Source organism: Xyrauchen texanus, chromosome 20, assembly GCF_025860055.1.
Source record: "Xyrauchen texanus isolate HMW12.3.18 chromosome 20, RBS_HiC_50CHRs, whole genome shotgun sequence".
Classification (NCBI taxonomy): Eukaryota; Metazoa; Chordata; class Actinopteri; order Cypriniformes; family Catostomidae; genus Xyrauchen; species Xyrauchen texanus.
The window spans coordinates 12,665,420-12,687,807 of NC_068295.1; the positions used below are offsets into that span (position 1 = coordinate 12,665,420).

The 22,388-nt window shown below is 39.2% G+C and overlaps 1 protein-coding gene across 1 annotated transcript in view; it reads left to right on the forward strand.

The window, feature by feature from the left end:
- The first annotated feature begins 4,535 nt into the window (after window positions 1-4,535).
- The window catches only part of LOC127660318 (uncharacterized), a 57,147-nt gene continuing 39,294 nt past the window's right edge, over window positions 4,536-22,388 (forward strand). Inside the window, exon 1 of the mRNA XM_052150449.1 lies at window positions 4,536-4,624. The gene's annotated coding sequence lies outside the window, so the exon portion shown is untranslated. The remainder of the gene's footprint in view (window positions 4,625-22,388) is intronic.

The window sequence follows — 22,388 nt, forward strand, 5'->3', positions numbered from 1 at the left end:
ACTCATGTGATCCTAATACTGCGACCGGGCTACGTGCCCAAGGTTCCTACAATGCGTTTTAGAGACCAGGTAGTGAACCTGCAAGCGCTGCCCCGGTAGGAGGCAGACCCAGCCCCTTCGTTGCTGTGTCCGGTATGTGCTTTGCGTACCTATCTGGACTGCACGCAGAGCTTTCGACGTTCTGAGTAGCTCTTTGTATGCTTTGAGGGACAGCAGAAAGTCTCCAAACAGAGGCTTTCCCACTGGGTAGTAGACACCATTTCATTGGCCTATCACACTCAGGCCGTGCCCCCCCCCCTTGCGGGTCCGAGCTCACTCAACAAGGGGTGTTGCGTCCTCGTGGGCACTGGCCAGGGGTACCTCCTTGGCAGACATTTGTAGAGCAGCGGATTGGGCGACACCCAACACCTTTACGAGATATTACAATCTCAGGGTTGAGTCAGTTTCATCCCGTGTTTTCTCAGGTCCGAGCCAGTAGAACTCGGTAACACGCTTATGGGCTGGTCGGGTGAATCGCTTGCATATAGTGCCCTTTCCCTCGGTTGAGGTAAAATTGTGCATCTTTTTTCCCAGGAGATTCCACTCCTCGAATTCCTGGTCGATTCCTCCCTAGCCCTCATGGGTCCGCAGTTCAGCGGAGGAACTTGCCGACCCAATCCACTGCAGGTACTCAATCTACCCTGTACTGGAATAGGTGCTCCACAGGGTGAGGACTCCTACTCGGATTCCCCCTGTGCGTATTCTCCACGATATGGTCCCCTTACGAAGCGGACCCACATTTTCCTTAGGCAGTTCTGGCTGCCCTCCGGTCGCCGTGTTGTAGCAACTCCCCCTCGCTGAGGCTGGATCTACCACCACGCCACTCCCACGTGTCGCCTAAAAACACATGTGATGTATTCACCACTTTACCTCCCCGCCGGGTAGGTGTGGTCTCCGCAGGGTCTTTTCCCCCTGAAAGAATAGGAAATTGGTTAAGACCCACTTCCCTCGATGCATATAAGGGCCCCGGCCGTCAGTTGCTCTATGCGAGAAAATAGAGAGAAAAGAGGCCCAGCCAGGCTTGGCCCGTTCCCAGGTTGGTAAGTGTCGCCTTGTTCCCCTGTCTAGAGTAACCAGAAGGACTCCGGCGACTTTTTTGGGGCATTGGGGAAGGGTACGTGCAGTATGATACAGCCGGTCGTCTTGGCACGTAAAACACTGAAGAAATCCTTCAGTAATCTATTTTTTTTTTATAGTAAGTTATAATCTGTTATGGGCCGGCAAAAGTCCTTATCTGTTTTGTAGTCCTAGTCCATCCCTGATACATAATGCTCATGCATGACAAACAAAGAACTTTCAGTTGTCACTGTTACACATTGGGCCAATGGTTCAATATGGATGCATGGAAGGCTAATGGATATCTTGAAATTGCCCGCCTAGATAGTCTGTTTCAAGCACTGAGCATTTTACATTGACATTTATCATTTGTGAAAAAGCAGGCCTGTGGGTTTAGATATTGACGTTCATTGACACGACTTTTTCTAATGGATTCCTAATCTTTTACTCAGTAAGTGTTAATTTATGGCAGCTTCCAGATGGGCTCGCTTAGAATTATGTTGACTTTCCCCAGAGCAATTCCTCAATTGGGGCAGGACCACGGTGGGAAGGGCAAAGGTCATTGTACTGCCATTAGTGTTTCAGGCATTACCTTAATTTCCTTTGAGAATGTGTGAGTGTTTGCATTTGCTGTCATTTGTCCACATTTGTAATTTATGAATGTGTCTTAATTAGTATTATTTTATTGAAATATAAGATAACTACATGAGTTAAATTTTACTTTTAGAATTTTAGAATGTTTGTTTTTCCATATTTCCCTATTGAATTTTTATTTTATTTTAATCCTTGTCTTAATCTACTTGTAGTCGTGTCTACTTTAAAACCTTGCTTGTATGGTGGTGCATGTGCTTTGACCTACTTTATCTTGAATCCCCCATATGAATACAGATGTGCATCCACAGGAGATATTTGTGTCATGTTTGTGTGTGGGCAATACTGCTCAGACATTCGAAGGGGGGTAGGGGTCCATCTGTCCCTCTTTAATAAGCTTTAGCTCAAAGAGACTTCATCTGTCCTTGACTGCAACCCTGCCTTTATCTGAACAGTGAACACGCTTGGCCACACCACTGTTAAGCTTTAAAAGTCTTTGCCAGAAACCTTGAAGGGAATTTATATGGATGTATGGCCAAAACTAAGATGCAGCAACTGCAATATTTCATAAGTGATTTCTCTATATGTATGGGTAGAAGTCGATTGGTGCATGACAGTGGACCAGTGTGTCAACATCAGCGGGATGCTGCTGGCCCATCTGTGGATGTTCCCACATCTGTACACTCTTAATGCTATAATCCTTCACAGTGCCTACACACAATACAAAGTCACATAGGCAAAAACAAAGTAGACTATATGCAGATCTTCGAGCTCTTATATGGATATCTGACCACATTGATTCAAGAGGAAAATGCATGTAAGGTAATTTCTTTAGTCTTTTGACTGCAATTTTTTAATTGTTTGAATTGCCAATTGAATCACTTACATTTACAAGGATGTCATTTATTGCCTTTTGACAGTTTCATAGGGTACCATGTAGTCTAATATTTTTAACCAGCATAGTTTGTCTTAAAAAAATTTTTTATAATAAACAAATATAATATATATATATATATATATATGTGTGTGTGTTTCTATTTTGATCTGAGGAAACTTGTATTGTGTGGGGTAAAAAATGTAATGAAAGAAATGTTTTGTTGCTACTGTTCTGATGGGGGAACATTGAGCCATGGGTTTAAGTTATGCCAATACATCACTAGTATCCATAAAATGGTTGAGAGAGAATATTTGCAAGCCTTTACCAGCTTCTCACCTGTGCCAGCATCTCTCATTCAGCTGCCCCGCCAACCAGAATGCCTGGTAATTCTTATTTGAATCTGATGTAGTCCAAAAATGGGATGGCTGTAGTGAATCCTGAGAATTGTTCCCTCTCTGAGTATCCTTTACATATTGTGTTCCCAGTTTCTATTGCTTTCACATTGTCCCATCAAATGCAGGTGGTTCTCTTCCCCAATAAAAGACAAGATAGGTTTGAAATGTGACCATAGTTTATTTTGCATTGGGTTAACTTAAAACTAGTTGTGAGGTAAACAGTGAAACAAAGCAATTGCTCTTGTTGTTTTGTGTTTGGCATTTGGCTTGTAATCAGCTATCTTTTCAAGACCTTACTACTGATATCAGACATGTACAATGCAATTGATATTTCACTTATACAATGATTTTCTGTTTTTTTTTTTTTATTGCTAAAAATGTTGTTGCTTTGCCTTTTAAAGGAGTTATATGACCAGGAATCAAAAAATCAAAAACTCATTCAACAACTCATTACAAACTTCTGCAACCAACTGACGTCTAGCCCAGGGATGGGAACTGTAATGAATTGGAACAATTCTGGTTCTGATTCCAATTCCTCTAAATTATTTTGGTTCCTTAATAGTTCCATTAAGGATTCTTTCAATGAGGAAGAATGCAATTCTTATTAGATTTACTGCCCTCAGCATTGTGTTTACAGACTTTTTTGTTCTCATGAATTTTTCAAAAGCCACTAATTGGGGCCTGGTAGCTCAGCAAGTAAAGACCCTGACTACAACCCCTGGAGTCGCAAGTTCGAATCCAGGACGTGCTGAGTGATTCCAGCCAGGTCTCCTAAGCAACCAAATTGGCCCAGTTACTAGGGAGGGTAGAGTCACATGGGGTAACCTCCTAGTAGTCGCTATAATGTGGTTCGCTCTCGGTGGGGTGCGTGGATGCCGTAGAAAATAGTGTGAAGCCTGCACATGCACTATGTCTCCACGGTAACACACTCAACAATCCACGTGATAAGATGCGTGGATTGACGGCCTCAGGTGCGGAGGCAACTGAGATTCTTCCTCCGGCACCCAGATTGAGGTGAGTCACTATGCCACTACAAGGACTTAAAGCACATTGGGAACTGGGCATTAGGGAGATAAGGGGAGAAAAAAGGCCACTAATTGCAGACAGATTATGTTGACAATTTGAAGCAGTTCTCGGTTCCCAACCCTACTTACATTTTAACACATAAAAGCATTACTTCCCACATTTACATATCCTGTTTAGTTCTAAGGATCAGAGAGATGATGGGAAATAGTCATAACCTCATAGATCTCTGGGAAGAAAACCAAAATGTAATGTGTAGCAAGCAGCTCAGTTCTAGAAGAACTCTGTGAATCATGATCTTATCCACATTTATTTACCCTTCAGAGACTCTTTGACCTGAAAGATTTATCTGAGAGAACCCAAGAGAGCACAATGAAGGAAAGTATTTCCCATGTCACATACCAGACAAGTTGATTTTTTGCTACAATAAGCAGTGCCTGGTTCTTTCGCTGACAGGCAAGGCAGTGCTGGGTCAGAAAATGCCTTTGAGAGACACAGAAACAATAGTTCAAAGGAACAGCGCTTGCATTTGATCCATTGTCCTGACAGGCCTTTGGAGACCACCACCCACAGAGCATCATCTTACCCGGGCAGAAATTGAGAGAATGTGGTTTGATCTGGCAGCCTACTGGATTAATTGCAGGTGAGCCATATCAGTAGGCTACAGTCATCCAAGCCATTGTGCAGTGGTACGTACATGCTTTACTGAGTTACAGTATGTCATATGGAAATGTTTTTGTATGTGACTAAGGTCAGGTAGGCTTCAGTGGAGGTTGATTGAGGTAGTGAGATCTGTCTTGCATGTGTGTCTGGCTATATTCAATTTGTTGGTCAAGATACGAGTCTCAATGTGTGTGAGGGAGCTTTTCTGAAATTGAAATAAATGTAACATGATATTATAGACATTGTTAGATGTTCTTAAAGGGCTCTTTGAAATAACTGAAATAATTTGTTGAATTGAGATGGAACCGTTATGTGGTCAAGACCTGGACTACTTCATAGCCATGCATTAACTTAAAAAAATAAATGCACACCTTAGAATATCCATCAACCAATCAGAATCAAGCATTCAACTGACCCATGGTATAAATATTAAATAATATATGTTAAGACAAAACACCAAATTTGATATAAAATTTGAGGTATCAGCACATTACATATATATTTAAAAAATAATGTGTTAACAGCTATTACATCATTTATTTACTGCATAATCACATTAAATGTAGTGTTTGTGTAGTCCTGGTTAGTAGTATGACCCAGACAAAAGTCTGAAGATCTGCGATAGATCATCAGATCAGAACTTTTGAATCCACATTTCTCTCTCGTTCTCTTTTTCTCTCAATTTCAAAGTACTTTATTGGCAGGATCTCTCTCTCTCTTATGTCCTCAGTCCTTCAAGCTCTCAGGGAGATTAAGCAATCTGCCAGTAATAATGAAGTTTAATTTTACTTTACACTAGTGCATCAATTTGATGTTTCTTTGCAACTGTAAATATCCCACAGTTAGGCTAATTAACTACATTATTAAGGTCACGTACACACAATATTTTGGGGTCGAAAACTATTATTTTCATCATCATTTTCCAAAGTATGCAATATTAGAGAGTGTTTTTAGAAAGTCTCTTTTCATCTGAGGAAAATGCTGTTCTAGTGAGTCATAATTGTAGCAAAATCAATGTGTTTTCAACCAAAAACGTAGTGTGTACGCTACCACGCCATGTTGGAATTCACATGTACTCTAAGCTATTCACATCCTTGGACTTGGAAATTATTTGTTTCTATGGAAATACTCATCATGCCAAAATGTATTTAGTGTGTGACTTTGTTGATAACAGCAAAATACTTAATTAGAATATTATATCAGTTCTATATGCTTTTGCTAAATTCTTAAGAACAAGAAAGAGCACAAGGTCATATTGGCATAGAAAAAAAATACATAACAAAAAGCAACATCTATTGAAGTTTCTACCTTATTATTTTTAACTGTTGAAGCTTCTGCCATTTGCTTGTTTTTATAGTGAATACAACGTTTTCAACTTGTAATTGAGTTTGACAATGTTTGACAAACTGTTTTGATATGTGAAAACTAGATGATAAGAGCCAAAGCAAATTTGTATTTGCTGTTATTTCTCCATGATAATACATCTGTATTTGTATTAAATCCATTGTTTTGATAGTTTAATCACTAATTGTTGTTAAAATGTGTTATTTAAAAATGAATCAGGTTTTCCCAGTGCCTGCAGCGATACCTTTTCCAATGCAAATGTGTCGACTTATTTATTTTCTTCTGTTCATGTCTTTGCCTCTAAAGGACACATCACATTTTGTTTTCATAAGCAACAAGTGAAATATGACTTACAAGGTTATCTTGAATTTGTCAAAATATAAATTATCTTCTATAAATTATTGTCTGTAACATCCCTTGTCTGTAATGATCATTTGAAGGTTGTTCTCAAGGCTTTTAGATTAAAAACAATTATGTGTTTAGTTGTCCCGTTTAGTAATGTGATTTTTTAAGTATGTTGGTCATATGTCAATGCCCAACTTTTTGCATAGGTTTTACTTCACATTTATACATCTTTAATATTTCAAATTAAATGTTCTTACATCTACTGTTTCTTTTGTATTTGCATATAAACAAATAGGTTCAGTTATTTTTTTCCATGTCTTTTTCATCCTGATAAATTCAAATACTTTTCTGAATCTTATATGTCCTGGTCAGTCAACCATTTTTGTGAACTATAACAAGAACTGAAATTATTTGAAAAATAAATCTAACCTATGTTTTCTTATATCCAAAACTAACTAAAATAAAGAAACATTATCTCAAATTAATTTCAGTTTTGGTTTTGGGCAAAGTAGGACACTTTTGGAAATTTTGCATTTGAAGCAGTTTAAATTATGATCCAAATACACGTAACCTGGCATTATACATTTGAAGAAAGGTAAATACGTTGTCTTTTTAAAAATAAATAAAAACTCTTTTGAAAAAAATCCCAGAGGAAAAATTATTCTCTAGAAAGTGTCTAGAATTATTTATTTTATATATATTTTAAAACTTTTACATCATAAATCATTATGTAACATTTACAAACATTACACCTCAAATTTCGTTATTTTCTTTACATTGCTTTTCCCAAATGAAATGAGCTCTGTCACACATCCCCATGTAAAAATCTATTTAAAACCTAGGTAAAAAAGGTAAAAAAGAGATTTTGCCCTAAAAAGACAGTTTTCTTATTATTTACTCACCTTCATGCCATCCCAGATGTGTTTGACTTTCTTCTACTGAACACAAGCAAAATATTATAAGAATATCTTAGCTCTGTAGGTCCATACAACATGAGTCAACAGGGTCCAAATCTTTGAAGCTCATAAAGCACATAAAGGCAACATAAATGTATCCATAAGTGGCTTAATTTATTTCTACTGAAGAGATTTAATCAGTTTGAGTGAGAATATACCAAAATGTAACTCCTTTTCACTATAAATCTTGCAATTGCAGTCTACAGGAAAGATCACCAAATGCAACTGCTGATTTCAAGATTTACAGTAAAAAAGGATGCAACCTTTATGTGCTTTTTGGAGCTTCAAGATTTTGTACTGTGATGACTTGCTTTGTATGGAACTACAGAGCTGAGGTATTCTTCTAAAACTCTTACTTTGTGTTCAGCAAAAGAAAGAAATTCATACACATCTGGGATGGTTTAACTTTGGCTGGCAACAAGGTAAACAAAGAAACTATGATGAAGTGTGATGATCCCAAGTGCAGTTTATTAACAAGATGTATTCCAAAACATGAATCCAAACGTGAACACAAAACATGAACTAGACTTGACTAAACTTGACTTAACTTGACATGACTTGGCTTGACTATGAAACAAAACATAAACATGGCTTGACTTAATCATGGAACCAGAATTACACAAAAAATACTGGACAATGGACAATGACAAACATGAGGTTTAAATACTATAGAACTTGGGAGAACACATGACAATGAAAACCAATGAACACTTAGGACTCTAAACAAGACTGCTAACAATCCAGTGAAACAATGAACCAATGGGAACAAGACACAAGAACATGGGTAACACATGACAAGGAAATAAGTAAAAGACATGAATGTTAACACATACAACCCTGAAAGATGGAGTAAATTATGAGAGAATTACATTTTTGGGTCAAATATCCCTTTAATTGTTTACTTCCCAAAGATTAGTTAGGAAATTATGTATAATCATTGAAATACATTCTTATGGATACAATGGGGATCAAGTTTAAATGTCCTTTGTTACTTTACCCATATTCACCCTCTGTTAAATTATTATTATTATTATTTTTTTTTTTTTCATTTACAATCCAAATTAAACAATAATAAAAATAGATAATAACAATACATAGAGGTAACAACAAGACTGCCCTGTGAAATGTAATGATGTTAGATATATTCAAATGGTTTGGCAGGTTTTTTTTTTTTTTTTAAAGGAACTAAACTGAAACTGAGAAAACAAAAAATTATTTTGAGAGACAGATTGATTTAAAATAGAAATAAAAAATAAATAAAAAATCAAAAACTATAATTACACATGTCTATAATATATTAATTGCCATGCAATATTAAACAGCATTTTGCTCATACTTTTATAATTATGCATAGACTTTTATGACCTCATTAATTAAAAGAGACTTATGTGACTTAATATGACATATTTGTTCATTTAAAAATTCATTTGTCACAAAACAGGACCAAATAAATTAACTAGCAAACAATTTAATTCGAAATTGGTGAAAAACTTAAAATAAATGGTGACTACTCTCAGCACCTTTAAACACACACTTTCCCTGTGTACATTCATATACAGTACATTTTAAACTATGATCTTGATCCACAGACTTGCTGGTTGTACAGAACACATCACTGATGCTTTATGTCCACTCTTCATGGGTCTTTGAGTTTCAGTGGCTTTGAGATTTGTTTAATTTTGGCTTTTGACAGAGGGCAGATCTTTATCAGTCATTGAACAGGAAGGATTACTGTTGACTCTGCAAATCCGTGAACAGTGTGAGTGCTGGCAAACTCACCAGAGGCACGAGCAGTTGAGGTCATGGGTAAATAGACAGTTTGAGTGATACGAGTTTGTGAGTAATTGGACTGACAGCGGAGGGGAGTCAGGGTTACTGATGTTTATTTACCTCTTTTGTTGTGCCGTGAGCAAGGACAATGAAAGCTTTGGCCCTGTCCCATGATGACATCGCCTCTTGTGCTGTCAGGTCCCGGATACAATGAGCTTCTGCAATCCAAACTTCCTCTTTTCAAAAAGATTTCCCAGGGATGCTTCAGCTTTGTCAGCTTGGAAAAAGGGTAGAAGTGTTGGTCTGACAGGGCTGTAACCCTAAATCTCTTCTAGTTGTGTTTCGAGAAAAAACTTAAGTTTAATCTCGCATTATAATGACTTTATTCTCGATATTTAATGAGTTTATTCTCAAGATTTTATTTCGACTTTTTTTCTCGAAATTTAACGAGTTTAATCTCGCATTATAATGACTTTAATCTCGATATTTAATGAGTTTATTCTCAAGATTGTATTTCGAGATTTTTCTCGAAATTTAACGAGTTTAATCTCGCATTATAATGACTTTAATCTCGATATTTAATGAGTTTATTCTCAAGATTGTATTTCGAGTTTTTTCTCGAAATTTAACGAGTTTAATCTCGATATTTAATGAGTTTATTCTCAAGATTGTATTTCGACTTTTTTCTCCGAAATTTAATGAGCTTAATCTCGCATTATAATGACTTTATTCTCGAGATGGTTTTATTTTTTTTATTATTGCTTGGCCCTAATCCTCTTCCGTAAAAAACAACACCATCACTATTTGAGAAAAGCAATTTTTGATAAAATGTAGACAGGCCCCATTTCCAGCAGCCATCACTCCAACATGTTATTCTTGAGTAATAATGCTAAATTGATCATCTGGTACTAGAAAATCACTTTACATTATATCAAACACAGTTGAAAGCTATTTGTTTTTTTAAATGAAGCTTAACATTGTATTTGTTTTTATGTTACCACCGTATGCAATTGACTGGCATGTCTTAAGGTCAATATTAGGCCAAAAATAGCAAAAAAGAAAACTTTCTCACATATTTAGAGGTGAGGTTATGTAAGATGAGTAACCATCTGAGAAGCAAAAAAATATGTTTGGACTTGTTATCCTTGAGTCATCGTTTTCTTTATCGAAGGTGGGGTAACTGTATAAACAAAGCTTCTCTTTTTTGATGCATGTTAAGTTAATGTGTTTTTAAATGATTTGTCAAGGTGGAGTTTTGTTACGGTACAGGGGGAGCTACTTTTTGGGTGTGTTTGAATCTCAAGCATTTAGAACTCTAATGTTTTTGTTCTCCTCTATCAATTGTTTTGCAGGTCAAGATCACACGCTCTTATCAAAACAGCACTTTCATATCTTCACGGCGCTCTGGCATTTTGCTCCGATCATTAGCATGTGGTGTTGTTAACCTTATCACTCACGGCAGAATGTTTCTGTGTTCTGCAATTTTGTGATGCAGTGGAGGGCTGTGCTCTTCCAAGGAGAAGAACTTCCTCTCTCTAGACTCACACATTCCAGACTGTGGCTTCAGGCATGGGTTGGACTGCACTGTTAAAATATGTATGTTTATTAAAAGAGAGAAATATCATCAAAGCCTGTTTGACGCAGTACTGTCAATCAATGTCTTTACAATAATTACACGGCATGCTCAATTTCACGCTTTGCTTAAAAATTTTCATGTTTTTTTTGTTTGTTTTTTATGTCACATTATGCAGTGAACCCATGAGATTATATTTTCATTTGAATACATTTCAATTGTTTTTTTAAGCAGAGCATAAACTAGGGAAAGGCACACTTAAATTAAATATCATTTATCAAGATAATTTTAGGTTGATTGTTTTTCTTCCACCAAAGTTAAGTTTCCTGCCACTTTCTATGAATAGGGAAAAATTCAGGGCCTGAAACACTTTTAAAGTTATATATTTTTATTTTTCAACCAATGGTCACTCAATAGTGCTTAACCCTCAGAAAATGTTCATTGTCACAAAATGATCAAACAAATGACATGCTTCTTCCTTATACTGACAAGCATCTTCCCCATCAGACATTTTTGGATCAATTCAATCATATACACCTTTTCCCGTAGGCCTACGTCATGGACGTAATTATTGATCCCGTTTTCACCTGTTATTAATTTATTAAGCATTTTGGATAAAAAAACACATGTGACCACATCACATTTGAGGTGTAAACACTAATCCATTCTGTATGGGGCAGCAGTAAAGCACTATTCCTCACCTGTCAATCAACCGCTGCGCTAAAACGAGTTTTTCACTTAAAGGGAAATAACCGTCTGATCGAAATTTTTTAAAAAGCAGATACATTCACAATCACAAAGGCTTCACAGATCTTTTTCAGTGTGTCTGATATACACATATGACAAGCACAAACACCTGAAGCTCCTTTAATACAGGTAATCCACTAAAATAATGGATAATTCTGCTTATTCTTATTAAATTATTACATTTTATTACATTTCAACCGTATCTGGGAGAAACAGTGTGCCATATATATATATATATATATATATATATATATATATATATATATATATATTTAGTTTTATTTGTCGGTTCTAACTTTGTTGCGATTTATTAGCATGCAGTAACACACATAGTGATTGATGTATGTCATCATGAAACAGAGACCCTCCCCTCCAAATCCGAACACAAGTGGTCACAGGAGACACATTTAAGTGACCAGGTGTAAACAGCGATGTGTCTCATCTGACCAAATGTGATCGAATCATCCGAAATGCATATCAACACCAAGTGGAAACAGGGTCTTTGTGACATGGGTTCTGGTCCCATGGAAACAATGAAGTAATTGCATTCACATAAACAAAGGCCAGTGCATTTCAAATGTTGAATTTTTGACACCACCCTGTGGACATTTTACCTTAAATCAATTCCATATTCAGTCACCGGGGGCAGTGATTCTTATTTTGGCGAGCACAGAACAATTTTAGTTGCAGAATTTTCTAAATCCTGTTACCAAATTGACAGTGTCTGATTCAGTTTTATTTTCTATTCATTTTCAATGTAGGGTTGCACCAAAATTCTACTCTAAATACAGTTTAAAACCCTGATTTGAGTGATTTAGAAATATTTCTGGAAATAAACGTATACAATCAAAAATTAAATAAACTACATTTTCATAATAAAAAACTAATGGGTAACGGGATTGCAGAGTTAATACATGTGTATTAGTTTGTATAGTTTTATCATATCATTCAAATCATATGAATGTATATCTAATAGTTATACTGTATACATGGAATGGGCCTCCTACTCTTTGCATGCATGTTAGTTGAACACTGACATTATACAGGCTGTAAGCTTATCAAACAGGGAGTTTCCATAAATTACACTTTATCTGCTACTAAAGAAAGAGGGGTTTTATAGTCATCACACCTTGAAGATCAGACTGCTTTTAATTCTTCATGGATGGTGCATGGAAATGATAAAAAAGGCATGAAAAAGGGGTGGAACAGACTAACAAAATGTCTAAATATTTTTGGTGCTAGACCAATCTAGTCCTTAAGCAAATAGCTGTAATCCATAATACACCAGGCATTTTGTACCAGTGTTAACACAAGCACTGAAGGATTAGGAGTAGAAGTTTTGTCAGTTAAGTTAAAATTGGCCAATGTTATCAAATCTACATAATTGCTGACACATCATGTGGTTGATCCTGTGCCATGAACGACTGAGGTTTTGCCTGTAGGGCCTACCCTCAGGGACAGATAGTGTATAAAAGAATGAACGCTGTGAGGAATGCAGGACTAGCATGAAAACACACCATTGGCAGCACCAGTGATCCTGAACTAATTCGGACAAAACAGCAACCCAAACACTACTATGTTAACCCTCTATCCCTCCATTTAAACAATCTACCAGAAGACAGAGTGAGAGTGACCATTCTTAGAAACCGACTGTTGCCGTTTATTCGGCTGTTGGCATTGGATTCCCATAGGCTTAGAGGTTACCACAAGCAAACAGCAGGGGTGTAAGAATGATCCTAATGTTGCTTCTTAAAGGAGGAATAAAAGATGGCTTCAGGGAGATCTGGTGTCAGCCGGGGTCAGGGCAAGTGAAGGACCTTTGGCAACATGAGAATGCAGCAGCTTGCTGCTGTATAACGTAGCATATCATACCCATGACGTGCCAACTGGGTGGAACAGGAAAAAGACCACAAATGGTGCCTCCTTAAGTAAAGGTGATTTACAGTTTTTGGTTTATCCCTTACCAGACAGGTGCCAAACATGGAACTCTATTGATGCTTCACTTTCATTTAAATTATTTATGTTTTCTTTTAAACTCAACACAAAAAAGCCACAATCCATAATGAAACAAGAGCAACATCCTTAATATGAAAAAGGGCAAAGGAGCAATAAACAGAGTACTTAAAATATACACTAACCAAACAAACTTATACAAACTGGCTGAGACTTAATTCCTGTCTAAGCAAGCACAGAAAGAGATCAGTCTGGCTTTTGATTCCAAGTCAAGCATGAATTAGCCTCATGGCCATTCTTGATCATTTGAAAAGGCCATTCACTGTCAGGAAATGAAGCAGAGCTATGTCTTCATGAGTTAATTGGCTGGATTGCAGGTGTCTAGTTTCCTATAACAGCACAATAAAGGTCAGTTTCCTTGGTTACAGGGCCATTGGCAAGCTGAGCATTCGTGTTTGTTTCTGATGAGGTGGAGAAGTAATTTTTTGTATCAGGTGGAGGTGTTCCATTCCCACTTTGTGATTAAGTTTGTGTTCCTGTGCTGAAATATATTGTCACGATGCTCATTTGTGCTGTGGGGACACAACAGGACACCACAAGCTCGAGAAGTGGTTCTCACGGCTTTTGGCAGGCGATCGCAGAACGTTCTTTAGCCTCTGTCAACATGCATATTTGGTGTGGGACTGTGTGGATGTGTGTTTGTGTTCTTTCAAGCACCGGCTTTGTGCTTTGTTTGTGTTCTCTGACTCCTGTGAGTACTCTAGAATAAACAATGCTCATCTCTGATGGCTAACTACAAAAGATACTGAGGTCACCTTGACACTTAAAGAAGGTTACTTCTTATAGAATAATCAAATACAATGGCCCCCCAAAGTACTTGGACGCATTTGGGCACTTAATCCACACTTTGAAATGAATTAATATAAATATCCAGTACCATCTAAAAATAAATATAAAGGTGCAAAATAACAGTCCAAGTGGTATCTGCAAACAAACAATGCTAGACTTTTCTAACTTAGAACTAAATTTACTTTTCTTAGACATGTTTAATGGTATTTAACTGGTTATCAAGAAGGTCATTTTTAGTAGATGTACTGTATGAAGTCATTTCCCTGCAAGTTCACACAGGTGTCCTAGCAGTGTAACCATAGTTGAAGTTAATCACATTAACTTTGTATATGCTCCACTAAGTTTAACAGCCATAAACTGCAAAATTATCTTAATTTTGGACACTGAATTGCTTTTAAACAAACTTTTTTTAATGAAATGTTTTGCTGTATTTCTTTAAAATAAATGCCACTTGGTTTGGTATTTTGTTTTATAAGGCACAGATATTCGTACATTTTAAGGATGGCATAAGTGTGCAAATACTTTTTGGGGCCACTCTATATCCTTTCTTTTGAGCATCAAAATGTACTGTAAATAAAGCATATTTTTTCAGTTAATTGTTTAAAGGAGCTTTGTAAGCTTTAGTTTTATGATTTTGTTTGTTTATAATGATAAATCTTTGCTGTAAGTGAGGGTGGGGGTGGTATGAATTGGAAAGTGTACAAAGTGTAAAACAGGTGGATAAATAATTACACTTATCGCTGCAGGTTTCCGAATTCACACAGCTGCCTGTAATCTATCTGGGGACATTACACCATGTCCGACAGCAAGAGAGAGAGAGAGGAGGGGTGGTCACATGATCACCCTCTCTTTCTCTTTTGTTGCTTTCACTCATGAACATCTCACACACTGACCCACAAACACATCAGCACCATCACTCAATCACACAAGCTGAATCGATCTAAAAACAGCAGTTCAGGAAAGATTGATAAAAATACAGTTAAGATAGAAATTTGATTATTTTATTTTTGTATTTACTTCATGTGTTCCAAACCCATTTGACTTTCTTCAATGAAACTAAAAAAAGAGATAAGCCCATTTATCAGAATAATGCCCAAGCTACTCTTTTTCATAAAATGAAAGTGGATGGGGACTAATTGATGACCTTTGTGGGTGAACTGTGCCTTTAACACATGACAGCATTCCCACACTTCCTTTTATTGGCTCTAGCATAATGCCATGTTTTTTTCATGGTTTTGTCTCATGAAGTCCTTGGCAGACCCACGCAGTGTGAGTAAACACATTCCTTAGCTGCACAGCATGCCACAAGATTAGTTATGACTTTAGAGAATGATTTTAAGAGGGACACTCTGTCTCAAATAGATGATTTGTTAATGAGGTATGCCATGAGCCATATGTTTTTTTTTTTTTTTTTTTTTTTAATTTCTTCGTGAAATACATATGTTTGCTGAAAACAAAAATCAATAGTATTAAAAGTATATTTATGCCTGGAATGTAACATTGTCATGATGCTATCATTGGAGAAAGAGTTCTGTGCCAGGCTTGAATAGTGAATAATCCTAGTAACAACTTTTACTTCACAGTAGACATTAAATATAATTTTTGTTTTAGTAAAATAATAGTTCATCCCAAAATGAAAATGTTCTAATCATTTTCATTATGTAACCCATATGACATCTTTGTGATGCTTGTAGCAATGTACCTAGAGCTACTGCGGAAGACCACTTTATGTGCTTAATAGCTCCTATCCCCATTCACAAATATAAGGAAAATAATGGCCCAATAATTGTTGAGAAGAAAGAAAGGCATATGGGTTCGGAATTGCACAAGTGTGAGACAGTTCCAATGTTAATGACCTAAACTTTCATTTGGAATATTTTTATTTTTTTTAATTTTTTTTAGTTCACAATGGCTCACATTGTTTTTAGCACAACATTATGCAAGGCCTCATGTGAACACATGGGACTTTGTAAATTAGCTTATCTCATACCACTCATGAATGCAACAATTCAAGATTTTACCTGAAATATGACTTAAATTTCAGGTTGTTTTTCACCAAAACCTATCGAATGCCTTCAGAATACTTAGAGTATGATGCACAAGCAGGATATGGTAATTATATGATACTTTTAGTCAAATTTATAACCTTTAAGGCAATATCTACTGCCATTTTATTGACAATATGGGCAGCTATTCATTAAAACTTCTCCTTTTGAGTTCCACATAAGTCATACAGGCTAGGAACAGCATGAGTGTGAGTAATTTATCATTTTCATGTTTTGGTGAACTATTATTTTAAATGCATTTACATTCAGCAGTGACTAGACTATTTTTGAGTTTGTGAAAGGAGAGATTGAAGTTTGGAACTTGTCTAATCAGCATTACTGCAATCTTGACTACACTTCAATTCTTTTGTGCCCCCGGACATATGGGTATAAAGGCGGGGAAATGCTTCTGTTTCATTCAGGATTTTTCTGAGGAGCCGGAAATGGTCCGGCCACAACAGTGGCTTGGCTCAGCGACGTGGCCGGGAGGACACAACGTCTCGTTCCCTCCATCAGGGAACGGAGGTTACACCTAGACGATTTCAACCTAGATGTTCCCCGTCTGTCGCTCACTTCGACGTTGTGTCGAAGAAGCGACACTAGGGGTCCAATTTAAATCACGCCATGCGCTGAGCCGTGTACATTTACTGCTGACACAGCAGCGGGCAGGTACTTGGCGTGCCAAAACGACCAGCTGTATCACACTGCACGTACCCTTCCCCAATGCCCCATGAAGTCGTCGGAAACCCTTATAGTTACCCTAGACAGGGTAACAAGGCGACACTTGCCAACATGGGAACGGGCCGAGCCTAGCCGGGCCTCTTTTCTCTCTATGTTTCTTGCATAGAGCAAAACGGCTGGGGCCCTTACACACATCATGGGAAGGGGGTCTTACCCAGTTTCCTATTCTTTCAGGGGGAAAAGACCCTGTGGAGACCACACCCGCCCAGAGAGGGGGAGGTAAAATAGGCGAAATACACCATATTGTTTGGAGAAAACGTTCCCTTTCCGCTGTCCACCGAAACAGACAAAGATCTGCTCAGAGCGTCTAAAGCTCTCTGTGCGGTCCGACTGGACCGCACACAGAGCTTTAGACGCTCTGCAAAGCACGTACGGGACACAGCAACGAAGGGGCTGGGTCTGCCTCTTCCCAGGGCAGCGCTTGCAGGTTCACTACCTGGTCTCTGAAGGGTGTGGTAGGAACCTTGGGCACGTAGCCCGGCCACGGTCTTAGGATCACATGTGTGTCTGCCGGACCGAACTCCAGGCAAGTGTCACTGACAGAGAACGCTTGCAGGTCCCCAACCCTCTTTATGGAGGCGAGCACGATCAGCAGGGCCGTATTTAAGGAGAGGGCCCTGAGTCCAACTGATTCTAGCGGCTCGAAGGGGGGTCTCTGAAGAAACAAGAGGACCACTGAGAGATCCCATGAGGGGAAAAGGCTTGGCCGGGAGGGATTTAACCTCTGGGCACCTCTTAGGATCCTGATAATCAAGTCGTGCTTACCCAAAGACTTGCCGTCTACTGCGTCGTGGTGGGCTGCGATAGCAGCTACATACACCTTCAGCGTCTCCGTGTTTGAGTGAGCATCAGCCAGAGGAACTTTAAATCTCTACTCCCGCTCAGATTGAGTCTCTTCTGCGACTGGTTGAAGTAGCTCTGACCGCACAGAGAATGACAGTTTTGGAGTTTGTGCTTATCTACATCACACACTCCCGTATTATATTAACTTTAATTAAGGATAAAATAAAGATATATCGCCAAGCTGTTATCTGTGTTTCTATCAGACACTCGAGCTGCAGATAGCGTGAGTGAGAGACGAGCGTCTCCGTGTTAGAGTGTGCATCAGCCGGTGGAACTTTAAATCTCGACTCCCGCTCAGATTGACCACGACTGGTTGGCTCTGACCACACCGAGAATGACAGTTTTGGAGTTTGCACGCTCCCGTATTATATTAAGTTTAATTATTGATGAAATGAAGATATATCGCCAAGCTGTGATCTGTGTTTCTGTGTTATTTTTTCTGGCCACCAGTTCAGTGTCTGTCTGCTCGGCATCTATCTTTACCTGATTTCCATGCTGAACACCGGAAACTCACATGAACAGACGTGACACTCCCTAAACTGAGATTGACTGGTCATCTTTTTATTAGCTGTGTAGAAAATGGGCAAACAGCTCTCAGAGAGAATGGGCTGTCACGTCCACACATGCACTTATTTATTTGATAAAATCACAGCATTTGCCGTCATATAATCACACAGGCTGACATCGCGATTGCGATATGATTAATCATGCAGCACTATCAGCTAGATCTTCTGTGTCTCGTCCAGGGGCCAGACGTGGAAGTTCCAGAGGTCTGGGTGCAGATGCCAGAGCGTGCCCCATCCCTGAGAAAGAAGGTCTTTCCTAAGGAGAATTTGCTAGGGATGGGCTGTCACGAGGAGTATGAGGTCCGAGAACAAAGCCGGGGTGGGCCAATAGGGAACCACTAGAGTGACTTGTTCTTCGTCCTCCCTGACCTTGCATAGCACCTGTGCAAGAAGGCTCACTGGGGGAAATGCGTACTTGCGCAGCCCCGCAAGCTGTGTGCCAGTGCGTCTTCCACGAGGGGAGCATCTGTTCAGGCTTACCAGAGCGGACAGTTGGAGGTCTCCCGGGAGGCGAACAGGTCTACCTGAGCCTTGCCGAACCGTTTCCAAATCAGCTGGACCGACAGGGGGTGAAGCCTCCACTCTCCACTGGGCAAGCGTTGTTGTGACAGCGCGTCTGCTACCACATTGAGATTGCCGGGGATGTGAGTGGCACGCAGCGACTTGGCAATTTATGTATGCTACTACGGTGGTGCTGTCTGATTTGATCAAATTTGGTCTTCTTACCAGCTCCGGAGCGAACATCTCGGTCTCTGGGTTGATCGTCTCCGGAGCGCCTGGGAGCGCTTCCTGCGAGGTGCTCGACGTGGGGGCCGAGAGCTGGACCCAGGTTGAGGCGGAGCAGCACTTTCCTTAGCCGCAAGAGGACACACTCGGCAAGCAGACGGGGCTTGGCCCGTGGCGGCAGGGTTGCGGCGGGGCCGAACTGGGAGACCGGCATGTCGAGGAAGCATGTCTTGTCCGTCTCGCGCATCTCGACCAAGTTCAGCCACAGATGACGTTCCTCATCCACGAGAGTGGCCATTGCCTGCCCGACTGACTGCGCTGTGGCCTTCATGGCCCTGAGGGCGAGGTCGGTCACTGAGCGCAGTTTCTGTAGCACGTCGGGATCAGGATTACCCAAGTGCAGATCTTTAAGTGCCTTGGCCTGGTGGACTTGCAGGAGGGCCATGGCATGCAGAGTGGAAGCGGCCTGTCTGGTGGCGCTGCAGGCTTTGGCGGTCAATGATGACGATGTCCTACAGGCCTTGGAGGGGAGCACAGGGCGAAAAGATGCCGGTTTTCTGAAAAATGTCAGAATTTAGCGATGGGTTGATTTGTCCTTCCTAGTGTTCACATGAAACGCCACTGAAGGTAATGCAACTTTTCAAAAGTTTTGAGCACTTTCAAAAATGGCCAAGAGAACAGTTCAAGAAAATGTTTTGTCTCTCTTTAAAAAGAAGAGAACAGAAGGTGAGATATTGCTATGATGAGTGTACAGTTAAAACACATACATGTATGTTTTTAATTCAAACCATAATCAGGGTTTCACCCATAGGCTTTTGTACATAGAAAAACTTTTTTACACCACTGTTTGACCTCCTGAGACCCCTGTGTGACTGATGTTTGCATTTTCCATTTCCCTTTTTGATTTGCATTTGATTAATAGCACATAATAATAAAAAAACATTTCAAGAGCAAATAGATTTCATAAAGATTTATGTCCACACATGTGGAAAGCAAAACTGTGATGTGGAATTTTAAATCAGCAAAGAGCAGAACCAGGTTGCAAGAATCATCACTGGTGCCATGCTGTCAACCATCACCAGCCTTGAGCACATGGAAGACAGAAGGGGCACCAAACTCCTCACTCAGGCAGCCAAATTCAAAAGACTACCAAATGACTCCATGAAAGACTGACTGTTCCAACCAACAAAAGGAAGACTGAAGAGAGGATGTTTCATCCACTAGACAAGAGACTTGGAAAGGAGATACCAAGATATCCAGTACCATGAACCTAAAGATATCCCCCAGTACCTTGAGAACACAGGCTGTAGTGATGATGGAAGACCCCAGATACACTGCAGTGTTCCTGGCATTGGCATGAAAAACTCTCTGAGCGATGCTGATAAGAAGTCCCTCACCATGGAATATATCCACAACTCCTACCCCCAACACAACTAGACTCATGTTTTCACCGACAGGTCTGCTGATCAGGTTGTCAGAAGTGGTGATGCCGGAATCTACATTAGGTACCCAGGAGGTAGAGAAGAGCACATCTCCTTCACCACTGGAATGTACTCCACCAGCTTCAAGGCTGAAGCAGAAGCGCTCAAGACAGGTGCAGCCCATATCGAGCACAGTCTATTCTCCTTCAACAACGTTGTGTTCTTCAGCGAAGCAAAATCAGTCCTACAGGTCTAAGATACTGCCAGAGAAAAAGAACTGAATAACCTGTCATTTGCCTTGACCACCCTGTGCAGAGCCAATACAGTCGTGCTGCAATAGGTTCCCTCTCACTGCAACATACATGATGTGGAGTGGTGGTGTCGTAGTGGCTAAAACACAGGGCTGTTAATCAGAAGGTCGCTGGTTCGAACCCCACGGCCACCACCATTGTGTCCTTGAGCAAGGCACTTAACTCCAGATTGTTCTGGGGGATTGTCCCTGTAATAATTGCACTGTAAGTGTCTGCCAAATGTGTTGGAGTTTAAAGTTATTCAAAATTATTTTTTTTTCTACTTTTGAGGAAATGTGGTACGAGTTTACACATTTATGGACATTTTTTTATCAGGAAGCTGAACAGATTTTTTAATGCGGCATATCAAACGAAACAAGAGACTACTCTTTACAACCAAACAGGTTTCAATGAAAAAAAGCTTTTGATAAAAAATAAGCAGTGAAGCAATTGTGTTTTAAAGTATGATTCATATTTAATTCATTGAGAGTGTAACCAACATGTAGGTAGCCATTTTGTTGTTTGTGTTGACCATAAAAACATCCCTCATAAAGACCCCTTTAGATCCTGAGCGTGACATTTTTAAAAACATCTGATAATTATTTTGACATTTTTATGAAAAGGCACATTTTGTTCAAATCACGGGGTGTAACCATGAAAAAACGTATTGATATTTTTTACTCAAAAATTCATAATAGCTTTCTAAAAAAACTAAATTTCTCTTGAAAAATGTGTTCGAAAACTTTTAGGAAATTAATGATTAAGTTGTTTATAATTTTTCATAGATTTATGAAACTAAATTGGACACAAAGATTACATTTCTGAGAACATGACACAATTGTCTTAAACAAGATTTTTTTAATATTTCTAATTTGAACACCTTGGACAACCCCCCCAAAAAAATAAATAAATAAATGTATTCATTTAAAAAAATTACTACACCATCCCACTTCAAGTTATTTAACCGAACACTGCTTGCCAGTAATATCTTGAAAAACTCATGACAGCAATGAACATGCGTTCCAAAGGGAGGGATAGCACTGTAGCCATCTGCTTATCCAACCTTCAGATTTTTCACTTTCTGCTTGCCTTTTTTGAGGAGGAGGTGCCTTCCTCCATCATTTCCACTTCCACTGATCAATATGGGCCATCCAATCAATTGCCACACTCAATTAAACCTTTATACTTCCATTCAAACAACATGCTTCAAAGGAACCCTGAACTGAGAAAGAAGCCCATCCAAATTTCACTCTAGTGGCTCTTTCATTGGGCTGCCATACAATGGAGCTTGACGGAAAACCCATCGTTGTGTTTTGGAAAATAGGTCATGGGTGTATTGAAAGAGACAGTCTGTCAGGCAGTTGGGTGTAATGTGGTGGTGACAGACCCGTTGTCTGACCCGCTGCTTGCCATATTTTTTGTCCCATTGTTTCGTCTCCCCCTCTAATCTGCCCATTCTCAAAGTGTTACAATTAATTTGGGATGATTTCTATGGCAGCTCAGGCGTGAGGGCCATTAAATGACTTTAAAGAGGCGAGAGAATGGACTACATGCCAGTAATTTGCTATTGTACCC